We start from the raw sequence: 13,152 nt of genomic DNA, 5'->3' as shown, positions 1-13,152 counted from the left end.
TGTGAACAATAGAGAAGAGGGGCTTAGTTTTAGGGTTAAGAAGATTTGCAAGAGTCACAACCTCAGTGCAAAAGTAAAAAAACAAATTAAATTAACAAACAGTTTGCGTTTTTCACTTTAGCTCTTTGGGTTTTGAAAGTTTACCTGCTGTTGTTAAACAGCAGGTAAACTCCACTACAGCTCCACTACATTTTGAGGCAAATGTTGTACTTTTTACTCCACTACATTTAGCTGACAGCTTTAGTCATTAGTTACTTTTTGGGTCAAGATTTAACATGAAAAACATGAGAAATTTAAAGTTATTAAGACATTTGTTTTTAAATGATACCTCATAACAGCACATTAGCTAGCTAAAATGAGCCCTGTCTTCATGAAAACAAAATGCTGCTTACATTAATGCATCAATATAAATAATGTAATAATATCTTTAGAATATATGACAACCTGAGTGCATCCATTCTGCATAAAAAGTACTTTTACTTTTGATACTTTAAGTACTTTTTGATGCTGATACTTTTGTACTTTTACTTCAGTAAGTTTTGAATGCAGAACTTTAACTTGTAGTGGAATAATTCTGCAGTGTGGTATTGGTACTTTTACTGAAGTAAGGGATCTGAATACTTTTTACACCACTGTAAGAAACAAATGTACATGAATACCAAACTTCAAGCAAACTCTTGTTTCTTGTTGGAAATCATTAAAAACTAAATCTCTCTATAGGACTCCCACATTTGCTGGCGGGCTTTTCTCCATCTCTAAAGACTATTTCTACCATATCGGAAGCTATGACGAAGAAATGGAAATCTGGGGCGGGGAGAATATTGAAATGTCGTTTAGGGTAAGACATCCCTGTCATTCAGGATGTGCAGTCTTCTGTTTATTTTAGCTTTTACTATTGTACTTTTACTTCAGTAAGTTTTGAATGCAGGACTTTTTTTGTAGTGAAGTAATTTCACAGTGTGGTATAAGTACTTTTACTGAAGTAAGGGATGTAAATACTTTTCGGACCACTTCCTGTAGTAAAAGTTGAATAGGTTTGTTGAAATGTGACAAAAAAACGCAAAAAAAGAGAATAATTTACAATGAATAACAAAGTGAATAATTTACAATTAATGAAGACAGACTGGGTGAGTAAATTATCTCTACTTTCTCCTCTATATGTCCTTAAGCAAGGCACTAAACCCCTGGCTGCTCCGTCCTGAGACATGGATCACTGCCAACCAACACAAGTGTTTGGTGGAGAGCCTTATAGTGTCAATTTGTAAACCTCACTCCTCTTGCAACTCCTCACCCAGTCTGTGGCTGTAAATATCTGTGAGCTCTTTGTCACAGTGCCTGATTAAATAAGAGAGAAGCCCAGAGGAGAAGCCTCAGAGCTGTTTACATTACAACGTTTAATTAGATTCCTGCGGAACAAAGGAAATGTCACATTCGCAATTCGGCTGACAGACATATTTGCCTGACATAGTTTGTGACGGCGATACTGAAAACAAATACGCTTTTGATGTCAGAGGCAATCAGGAGATTATAATGAAATAATGTCATAGCCTAATGATAGCTCTGTTTATCACCGACACAGTATACTAATGCAATTTAAACACACATATCTGAATATACGTGTCTTAAAGTGGCTGTATGAGGTACTTATCCGTAGTCAGAGTGTTACCTATGGAGGTCGGCATGTGAACAATGTCGCGCTGTGGATGGGGGCCGCAGCAAAACGGATTTTAAAGGCTCATCTAAAAAAATCAATCTCAGTTTACGCTATATTAAGAGAATTCACATCACTTTACCTCACTGCCAGACAGTCCTTTTTAAGTGGAACTGAAGTGGTTATATCCATTAATGCTCTCTTCAAAGCCACCAGCCTCCATTGACAAAAACAGATTATTTTACCTTGTAGAACGCAGGATTTGATGGTCTAAATCTGCCTCAATTGTTTGTTTGTGTTGTTGTGCAACTTTGGTGAATCTGAACAAACCGTGTAGAACATCAAAGTAACACAATAAGACAAACTAATGGGCCCAATGTTCTGCGGGGAGAACAATCAGAACGCCAAGTGGTTCCATTTATTACTATTACATGCAGAGGCAATCTCACCCTTTTGTTGTTCTTATTATTTTAATTGCTATTGTTTTACATCGTTATAAAACATATTTTGACTTGAATTTTTATGTAATTAATATTTGTGATGTTGAAAACATGTGAACAGCAGCTTGGAGGCGGCCCAGGTTCTATCTACTTATAACAGCTGGTCGCCATTTTGGAAAATGGCAGCCATGGTCATCAGAATGTTAATATGCAATGGCCCAATATCCAGTCTTTTTCCAAATATGTTAAGCTATATATGTACCAAATCTGGTGCTTTTATCACAAAATGAACAATATGTTAGCCGTGCCGGAGTTGCTGGTCTAAAGCTGCCTCGACTGTTTAGTTGGTTTGTGTTGTTGTGCAACTCTGGTGAATCTGAACAAACCCTGTAGAACACCCAAGTAACACAAAAAGACAAACAAAAGGGCCCACTGTTCTGCGGGGAGAACAATCAGAACGCCAAGTGGTTCCATTTATTACTATTACATGCAGAGGCAATCTCACCATTTTGTTGTATTTTTTTTTTAATGTTATTGTTTTACATTGTTATAAAACATATTTTCACTTGAATTTTTATGTAATTAATATTTGTGATGTTAAAAACATGTGGTTCTATCTACTTGTAACAGCTGGTCACCATTTGGGGAAAAAAATCAGAATATGAATATGCAATAGCCCAATATCCAGTCTTTTTCTAAATATATTAAGCTATATATGTAAAAATCAAATCTTGTGCTTTTATCACAAAATGAACAATATGTTAGCCATGCCGCCCCACTGGTTGCTGGTAAAAAGCTGACTCGACTGTTTAGTTTGTTTGTGTTGTTGTGCAACTTTGGTGAATCTGAACAAACCCTGTAGAACACCAAAGTAACACAAGAAGACGCACAAATGAAAAAACTAACTGATTAAGGCAGCAGTAGATCCGCAACTCTCATGTTCTTTGGGGTAAAAAAGTGTTTTCCTAAAAAGGAGTCTGGTGGCTTTGAAAAGATAATAAATAGCAGCTTCAGTTCCTCGTCAGAAAGGCTGACAGCAAGATAAAGCAGTTTAGATATTATAAATATAGTGTACAAAAAAGCTGATAATGATTTCTGGTTGGCTGAAATATGTTTAGCTGCCCCTGTTCACAGCAGCACAATGCTTATCTTCCGTGTCCAGTACTCCTGCATGCTTCTCCAAACTGGGAGCGTGCCGAGCAATATCTACTGTAGGTAACACACTGACTATGGATAAGTACCTCATATAACCCCACTTTAAAAAATCTAAACTATCCCTTTAATGTGCTGTCTGCTATATTCTAAAAAACAAACAGCAATTTCATGCGTAATTATCGGTTATGACTGCAATATATCCACACATGGGTATTTGTTTAATGGTTGAAAACACATAACAATTGTTTCAGATTTAATGCTAATATCCACCTGACTTTAACTGCAATGCAAATGATTGCATCTGCAGTTCCACTTAGTACATCAGTCATCTTAGAATCGTGCAGAAATTAGCCACAGCTAATTAACAGCTTTGACATCACATATTTACAACAACAGTAATTCTTATTAAATCTGCACTAAAAGTGAGTTGTGACGATCGCTGGGCATCTCTTCTTGTTTAATCGCATCTCTGCTCATTAACTGCTGATGCATAAAGGCGTTTCATATACATTTCATCTGAGCCGTGTGGTTCCATCTACAACGTGGGTAAGCACATATTTCACTGTTTCTTATAAATTCTGTTGAAATATTGCCAACAGTGTTTTCATTTCGATCCTCTCCCCAGTAGAGGCTCGGCGTAGCTCACATCAGTGAGCACTGCATGCGGACCACAGGCAGATAGCACCATGGGTTGCATGACAATGAGCCACATCTCTGCCAGATGCCATTAGAAGTGAAGCAATGAATCACAAGGATTCTTGGATTCACACTCTTGCAAAGAGAGGCTTCTTCTTTTTTTTAACATTTCAGAGCAGTTTTTGTTATGTTTTGTTCTTCGACTGAATTCACATTTAGACTGATTCAAAAGAAAAGCTTAAAACCCATAAAATCAGAAATTATTAACTGCTTTTACTACAGCTGTGTAGCCCAGCACCCGTTTTTCTTGTGTTTTTTCTCACTCAGACATGTCTAAATGAATTTCTTATTGCTTTAGCTTTTGATCATGTGAAGTGGAGGAGCGTAATGTGTTATGTATGAAGCGAAATGAAGAGCGTGAATTCACCGTAAAGCCCAACAAGCCTAACAGATGATGTCAGGTGTGAGGGGCCAGTGATATGCTGTATTTTAAGATGTGGTATGAGGCAGCTCCGAAGTGTCTGTACACTGTGGCGTCATGTAGAGTAGCAGCAGCTTCTTTAAGCTCCACACAGTCACTGCTCTGTGTGTGTTAGGCTCTGCTACACACAGAAAGTATCACTCTGTGCTTTTGACCACAGGCCACCTGGTAGTCCTGAAGGGAGCTACACACATCCACAGTCCATCTGAAATATGTCTACTTGCTAACAAAAAAATGAGGGTATTAGTTTGCATGGAGAGGTTTATGAAGTGAAATTAAGCTTTCAATCAAATAATTCCAGTGTTGAACAAATTGAATTAGAAAGTGCAATTTTAGAGCACAGCGAGGGTAAAATAATGTAACGGTGTATGACGCTGATTGGTACTAACTCTATTACTGCGGAGGGAGAAAGCAGAATATGAGAGGAAGCTATTTGTTCATTATCAGGAAGGCCATTATCTTTGACGAGCTAGGTCTCCTGCGGTCTGCAGAAAACATTACAAGACCTCATTTATACCAGCCACACAGTGTACCCACAAACCTCCCCGGCTGATAATGGCAATCCCATTCTGTTTGTCCTTTAGAGACACAGTGGAACACACAAATGGACAAATGAAAACAACTGGCAGGAATCCACATTTAAGTTTATACAACCTGTTACCTTTCTTCTTTGTCATTGTTTCACTAAATCGGATCAAAAGAGTCTACAAGGCACCAGCTCTGCGGGGCTGTACATAATTGCTTGTATTGCTTTAAGAGGTGGGGGAAGAAATCGATACAGCATAGTATCGCAATATTTTTCCAATATTATATCGATTCATGGCCGCCAAGTATCGATATTTCAACATGGTCTCACAGGAATCCGTGAAATAGCCACGGAATCACTGAAATTTCCGTGAAACTGACACGGATTTCGCTACAATGCAAGTTAATGACCCTTATCATATCCCTTGGCCATCCCTTGGTCCCTTATTCCAACATACAAAGTGATTATATACATTCACTGAGTGAATATTTAGAAAATAAAACATATATTTCTTGCTAGAAATGTGATCAAAATCCATTTTTATGCAGAAACTAAGTCAAGATATAGATTTTTTTCAGTAAAAATGAGAGAACTGTCCGCCATGTTTTTTGTTCTGACCGCCTTAAAAGTCACGTGACTTGGAACAAACCAATAGGAAAAAATATCCATGGAATAGCCACGGGATATGACTGTCATTAACTTGCATTTGTAGTAAATCTAATCTATTTATTTTTACTCTTTGGGGTGGGGATTCTGTTCTGAGTGTTCCTGTATGTCTGTGTTCTATTGTGAAAAAAAACAACTTAATAAACAAAGTTTTAAAAAAAATGAATAATAAATTGTATATTGATCTTCAGCCTAAAGATATCTGGATATGACTTTTGGTCATATTGCCCAGCCCTATGTTCACTTTGGATAAAAAATTCTGCTAAATGACATTGTAGAATTGTAGAATGATATGTTTATTATATTATATGCCCTGACCAATGGGCTATTCTAAACTTAAGAGTGGGTCTTATCAATTCATGCAGGGACGATTAATAATCATGGAAGATCTTGTTCCAATCCATGCAGTGTTCATGAGCATGCTAAAAGAGTCAATTATTTCCGTAAGTTATTGCCAGTAACATTGGACTAAAAGTCATCAGTTAACACAGTAATTCATTTAACTGAACACCGGTTATTAGAAAACGAACCCCCACCAGAGTGATCCATCACCCTGTCGGGGTTCTTCTTGCTATAATGACCCAATCGCTGTAAATTAGGCCTTACAAAATGTCACACGTGTGGGCCAAATTAAAAACAAGATATATAATCAATGTGCAGTGTACTAAGACTTACCTTACCATGTCTACCACTCCTTGAATCCCTGAATAAACTAATAACGTTTTTCAAGACAAATTGAGAACTTCAGTTCAAAGCTTACATTCTTGTAAAATTAAGACATTAATTAATTAGCTGCAATGAATAAAAAAGGCTACAATGAGTCAGAGGTTTAAAAGCTTTTTCTATGAATCATCTTTTCAAGACAGAAGTGCTCTTGAGGTTGTGGAGAAAGGCCACTCATTCAGGAGATTACTAACTGCAGGTTTGTCTTGAACAATCACGGAGTCACATACGGTGAATTTAAATAGATTCTAAAGGATAAAGAAATAATTTCTCGTGGTCAGTGTGACTGCTCCATATAAGTCTCTACTGAGCCTCCTTCAGTGTTGTTGGGATGGCTGTATTTGTATTTAATTGTATTTAATTGTTTATGTTAACTGTGTTTAAATGTTGTAACTTGTCACTTTTTATGCTGCTTTCTTGGCCAGGTCTGTCTTGGAAAAGAGATTTTTTAATCTCAATGAGACTTTAATCTGGTTAAATAAAGAATATATGGTAACACTTTACAATAACCATCATTTATAAATGGTAAACAGATTATTTAACATTTATTATTGTTTAATCATCATTTATAAACTGTATATAGGCCATTTAGAATGGTAAATACAAAATGTTATTAATGTTTAGATAGATGGATAGATGGATGGATGGATGGATGGATGGATGGATGGATGGATGGATGGATGGATGGATGGATGGATGGATGGATGGATGGATGGATGGATGGATGGATGGATGGATAGATAGATAGATAGATAGATAGATAGATAGATAGATAGATTTAACATTTTTAACACTATATTAAAACATTTAAAGATTAAATATGTATAGCACTTTGTAAATGGTTAATAATTGGTTTATAAACCATCTATAAACATTACTTAGTTGGTTATTGTATACAGTATATATATATATATATATATATATATATATATACATATACAAAAAAGATGTGATGCGTTTTATCATCTGCAAGGTCCCTAACAAGAGCAGAGCATCCTAACTGTCACATTCACAGTCATAATAAAGTATCATAGGTAATAGTGTGCATACTCCTTTGTCGTTATATGTAAATGCTCTCAGGGGGGCAGCAGGAAGACAGCATGAGGATATACTGCTTAGCTTCTAATCGGCTCCACAGGGCTCAGAAATACCTCTCCTTTGGCTTTCAAATTGTTTGCAAATTAAATAAGCCCCTGGAGGTGCTACTCCTGCCGCCTCTTTGGAAAATGAGTCTGAAATGGAGACACTGCCGCCCTTCTGCTTGGAACCTGCAGCGAGGAGCGTTCTCATGCAAAGCCAGGCCCTCAAATCAAAACACTTTATTGGCTGGAATCAAAGTCTTGCAGGAGAAGAAAATGCTAAACAGGCATCTGAGAGACGAGAAACAGAACTGAAAGCGGAGATCCTCAGGAGGCTTTTTCCATCAGTCTTTCCAAACTAATTTTCAAATTGACACTGTGATCTTAAATCTCTCCCACTACCTCTCACTCAAAATAATACAGGTGCTGTTGCTCGGGGCGTGAATACGTAAAATCAGACTGTCATACCAACGTGCCTGTTTTTGACATTTCAGTGCTGCTGTGCACAGATTAGAGGTTCATTTTAGCTCAAGTAGTTTACAATATTTGGAAGGCAGTTAAAGCTTCCCAGACTCTATGTTTGTCCCTGATATATTTAGTGTGGTGTTGGGTCACTGGCAGCCGTATAGAAAGGTGGTTTCCAGCATGATGACAGAATCACTGAATGTGAACACACAGTCCAAAATAAAAAACTGAATGTAAAAGATGACAGGAACTGAAAGCAGTGAAATGCCATATATATAATTAACATGCGCTGTGAGTACAGCATCTATTCGAATCAGGTCATGTCAAGCAAATTAGAAGCAGCATAGTAATATCAATACTATGCTGCAGTGAAGGTCAGCCTTAGCTTAATACTTGAAATGAAAATAAAGCTCTGCCTACGCACAGCCCTCTGTCACAGGCAATGGAGGCTATAAGGTTCAAGCCAGTATATAAGAAACAAATAGAAAAAACAGACAAGAAATATATTGTATAGAGAGATGAAGGATTTTCTAACTGCACAAATAATTGCGTGATCCCACGGAATGACCTCAAAGCATACAATTCATTATTTGACATTAAAAATATATTTAATCCCTCTTTATCTGGAAGTTAATTAAAAGTATGGATGCACTCTTATCTGTGTGTAATAAATACATATTTTCATGAAAGGGTTGACTAGCTTAGCTTAGCTTAGCTTAGCATAAAGACTGGAAGCAGGGGGAAACTGCTAGCCTGGCTCTGTCTAAAGCTGGGAAAAAGCAGCTACCAGCACCTCTAAAGCTCATTAATTAACATATTTTTAACAACAAATTGTTGTGTTACGGGTAGCTAAATGGTATTAATATTTATTGACAAACAACAGTTTATTCATCCACCCAGAACGTCTGTGGAACGTCTCTGCTGGATGCCTACCGCTGTCTGTGACAACAAGACTCTAACAAGAAGTTATAGTGCACCAAGCAAACTATGTAAGGAATCATGTAAAGCAAGCAATTATTACTGAGAGATGAAGCCTACAGGGTCATGTGGGAACTTGAATCACAACGAAGGATTTCATTTTGAACAATGAACTGCTCTCTGTACAATATCCCGCTTATTACACTTTAAAAAGAAAATCAATCCTTTGAAAGAGAATACTGAAAAAATACAGTGTTCCTGCAAAAAATAGCCCATTAAAATCTATGGTTGGACCACGTTAAGATATGAATAGGTGCATGATTGTGGACTTCTGCCCCGTAACCCTCAAAGTTTGGACCTTTTCTTTTTGATTTACCAGTCTTTCTACACTACTTTGTTCCATTTAGTGTTTTCTTTAAGTCTATTATATTCAATTTTGTTGATTTATCGGTCCCCTTTGTGTCTTTTAACCTCTCCTGCTTCTTCTGCACTATTTTCTTGTTCTCTTTTTCTTTTCTATTTTTGCTGGGTACAGTTCAGTCGTTAACTATGGATCCAACCATCACACTTTAAGATAATTGAAAACTTTTGCTACAGCCAGAGTAGCATGGATTAAATAATGAGAGTGAATGGGAAGATGACCAAATTTAATACTTATGACTGTATATTGTATATACATATATAGGTAACACTTTACAATAACCAACTAAGTAATGTTTATAGATGGTTTATAAACCAATTATCAACCATTTCCAAAGTACTATACATATTTAATCTTTAAATGTTTTCAACCAATTTCTTAAAGGTTTATGAATCATTTCACAATCATTAACATAGTTAATATGGTGTTAAAATGTTATAATGAGTGCAACTATTAATAAACTATTAATTATAATTTAATTGTTTATTAATGGCAAATTAACTATAAATTTACATTAATATACCTTCTATTAGCTATTTTAAATGATTTAGTTAGTTAAACATGAATACAATTATGTATTTACTGTTCTTAATGGTCTATATACGGTTTATAAATGATGATTAAACATTAATAAACTGAAAATCTGTTTACCATTTATAAATGATGGTTATTGTAGTGGTACCCATATATATTTTGTTTATATATAGTAATATATAGTTTATATATAGTAACATATATATATGTTACTGTACTTATTATCTTTGTGTGTATAAATAGTTAGTTTTTAAAATATTTTTTAAAAAATTCTTCCTTTGACGATGTTTCATTAGGGGGGGTAGTTTTTTTGAATGTTTACAAATGTTTTTTTGTCTGTTTGTTAAAAATGAGCAAAAATGTCAATAAATATCCTGAAAAAAAACATGGATCAATATTTTATGCTGTCCAAATATCTTGAAATATCTGTTTTATCAGAGTACTCGGCTTTTCCCTTACTCGCACACATCGAACATTACGCTCCGAGAGTTTACATGTTTGTCCCTGCAGACATGCAGTTGTCATTGTTTAAACTACATTACAGAGTCAGACTGAGCTGTGACTGTTTGTGCCTCATAAGAATCTGAAACAGAGAGATTTCTGTGAAAGCTCCAATCTCTGGCTCCCAGCTGTCCAAAGCTGGCCTTTAGGAAAAGCCTCATTGGAGAACACTGATGGACAGAATGGAAGCAGCTCATGTGTGAATCTCTTGGAAAGGATTGTCTGATTTATTTTTCAGCTCTCTCTTCTCTCTCATTTCATGCGTAATTGGCACTTTGTGTGTCTTTCTAGTATCAATCTCACTAAAACAAAACAATATTACTACTGGCTAGTAATTATAACCATATAAAATAAATTACTGTCAGGTTTTTCTGCAAAAATGTGATCTGTGTAGATACAGTTCAACAGCACTCCCTCTTACTCTATTTATTCCAAATTGCCAATTAAGGAGAAATGTAGTAAATGCATGCTGCTAAGGAAAAAATAACTAATACATAATACATTTAACTAACACATCAAACTGCATAAGGCAGATTTCACACACTGTCTGTCCAAGTGGCTCTTCATGATGACACAAGAGATTCTCAAATTCATTAAAAAAAAACATTAAGCAGACAGCAACACGTCTGTAAGATAAACAGACCCTTTATATTAGATGGAGGTCTTTGATGCACAGAGGCGAAGTGTCCTCTGGAGCAAATAATCAATTCTCTCTAGCGCTGCCTATACTCACACATAAACACAAACAGGTGCTTTGTGCTTTAAAGCCCCCAGTCAGCTTTCAGAGCTCCCACCGCTGACAACAAAAAGCAGGCAGCACTTTGTCTCAGAAGCTCAGCGGGGTGGGGCCTGCGTCTGCCCGCCACACAATATTTATGTGTGTGTGTGTGTGTGTGTGTGTGTGTGTGTGTGTGTGTCTGCATCCATAGGTGTGTGTGAAGCGGTTAGTGAATGTATTCTAATAAAGCTGTGTGGCTGATATTTCCTCATGACTGGAGTGAGGCACAGGCAGCACGGAAATCATTGACTTGGTTGACTTCATACTGCGACAAACAAACACACACACACACACACACACACACACACACACATGCAACACTTCGAGATTGACTTTGGGGACACTCAGTCTGGAGCAGCAGGTTCAGTAAGGCGCCTTTTGGGTGACTGCCAATCAATATAACACTAACTTTTGAAAAAAAAATATCCATTAACTGAGCAGCACACCACTGAATACAGTGAAAGAGAATCACTGAGTTGCACAGGAAGGTTAAAGTCCTACAGTAATATTAAGAGGTCTTCACTGCTGCACAGAGATGTTTTTCAGGTCTGTAGTTACGAGATTAAAAGGCCATTTCCCCCCATGAGCAGCCAGCTTGAAAGGACTGCAAATTATAGCCCAAGATCTGCCCTCATATTTCACCCACGTATTACTTATTTATTCTCAGAGAACTACTGCGGTTATTTCACATTCATGTTGCGCTGAATTCACAGTTACGATGAGGGGGAAAAAGGACAAATCTGAGGCAATCAGACATTCATTGAATTGGCATTAAAGTTAATAATTTACAGATATTATGAACATTATACATTTAGTCCTATTTTACTTGGTGTCAGGTTCCTTCACAGTGATTCATTTCTCACAGATCTGCTCTTTATACCGACTCTTTGCTATGGCAACTGAATCTTGCTTTCAATTAACATAATATTTAAAAAAAGAAAGAAAAACCAACACAGGCACACACAGTCAAAAGTCTGTGCTATCATTTTGTAGGACATTGCATTGACTTCCATTCATTATTGAAAGCCTGACCAAGACCTCAAAAATAACGTTTTTGCCATATTCGGACCGGGCATTGGTCCCCCTTAGGATTACTGGCCCGACAAGGTCAGTTTTTGTACCACAAAAGGTTCCCAGAAGGTGAGAAAAATAATCACTCACACAGCACACATCATCCTTGAAGTGAAAGGCTGCTGTCCTGCCCTCCCTCACTGCTAAAGGTTGGCATGTGACTGGAATGCATCAAGGCATTTTAAATATTTCAACATGTTTTCTGAATTGGGGCAGTGGGATTGCAATGCAATGACCTCTATCCATAAACCAAAAAAAACCTTCATACTTTGTTCTGCTCACCACCTCGTCTCTTGTTAGGAAACACGACCATGTGCTTTAATCTTTAAACCAAAGTAACAGGGAAATCTGAACCATTCATGCAGAGGCTAAACTTTTAACAACACATCTCAGCAAACAGAAGCTGGAGAATTAAGGGAAATACAAACCAATCCCCACCTTAATTAGATATGTGTCATCCAAAGGATTATAAAGAAATTAAATGACCTGATTTCTTTGTAGGATGTGAAAATGATACAATATTACAGTGACTCTAAAGACGTGTTTTTCTCATGTTCTGTTCTGCTCCACACAAAAAATCTGACCAATTTAACGTCTCAGGAGGAGAGAAATAATCTGCAGGAACAAATATTACAACTTCCTTGAATCTGGGTCATTCCTGCACAGGAGGTAGATCATTAAAATGGAATGGCAGGTGTGTGTTTCTTGTGATCATCATGTAGGCAGATACTGTACATGGCTCCTGACTGCCTCCACCCACCACTGTCCGTCAATGAGGGTGTCATGTCTCTGTAAAATAATCACACGGCACTTTTACCTTGATCTCACCAGCTTTGTTTCTTAACATGTGTATAACCACTAAGAGGAAGAAAAGGAAGGGGAGATAACGGCACCCTATAGATCCTGCCTGAGGGAAACAACAAACTCTGCGTAGGAATATTGACACAGCGGTCAAAGATAAAGCTAATATCCCATTCCAGTCGATTCTCCCCCACGTTTCCACAAGCCTTTCAAGACAGTATGTGTGAAAGAAGCTGCTGAGACAATGAGACGATTAATTTGCACAAAAACTCACAGCGTCAGCAACATTCATAGCAACAGGGCGTA

Source organism: Centropristis striata, chromosome 10 (assembly GCF_030273125.1).
Source record: "Centropristis striata isolate RG_2023a ecotype Rhode Island chromosome 10, C.striata_1.0, whole genome shotgun sequence".
Taxonomy (NCBI): Eukaryota; Metazoa; Chordata; class Actinopteri; order Perciformes; family Serranidae; genus Centropristis; species Centropristis striata.
This window is presented reverse-complemented; position numbering follows the sequence as displayed.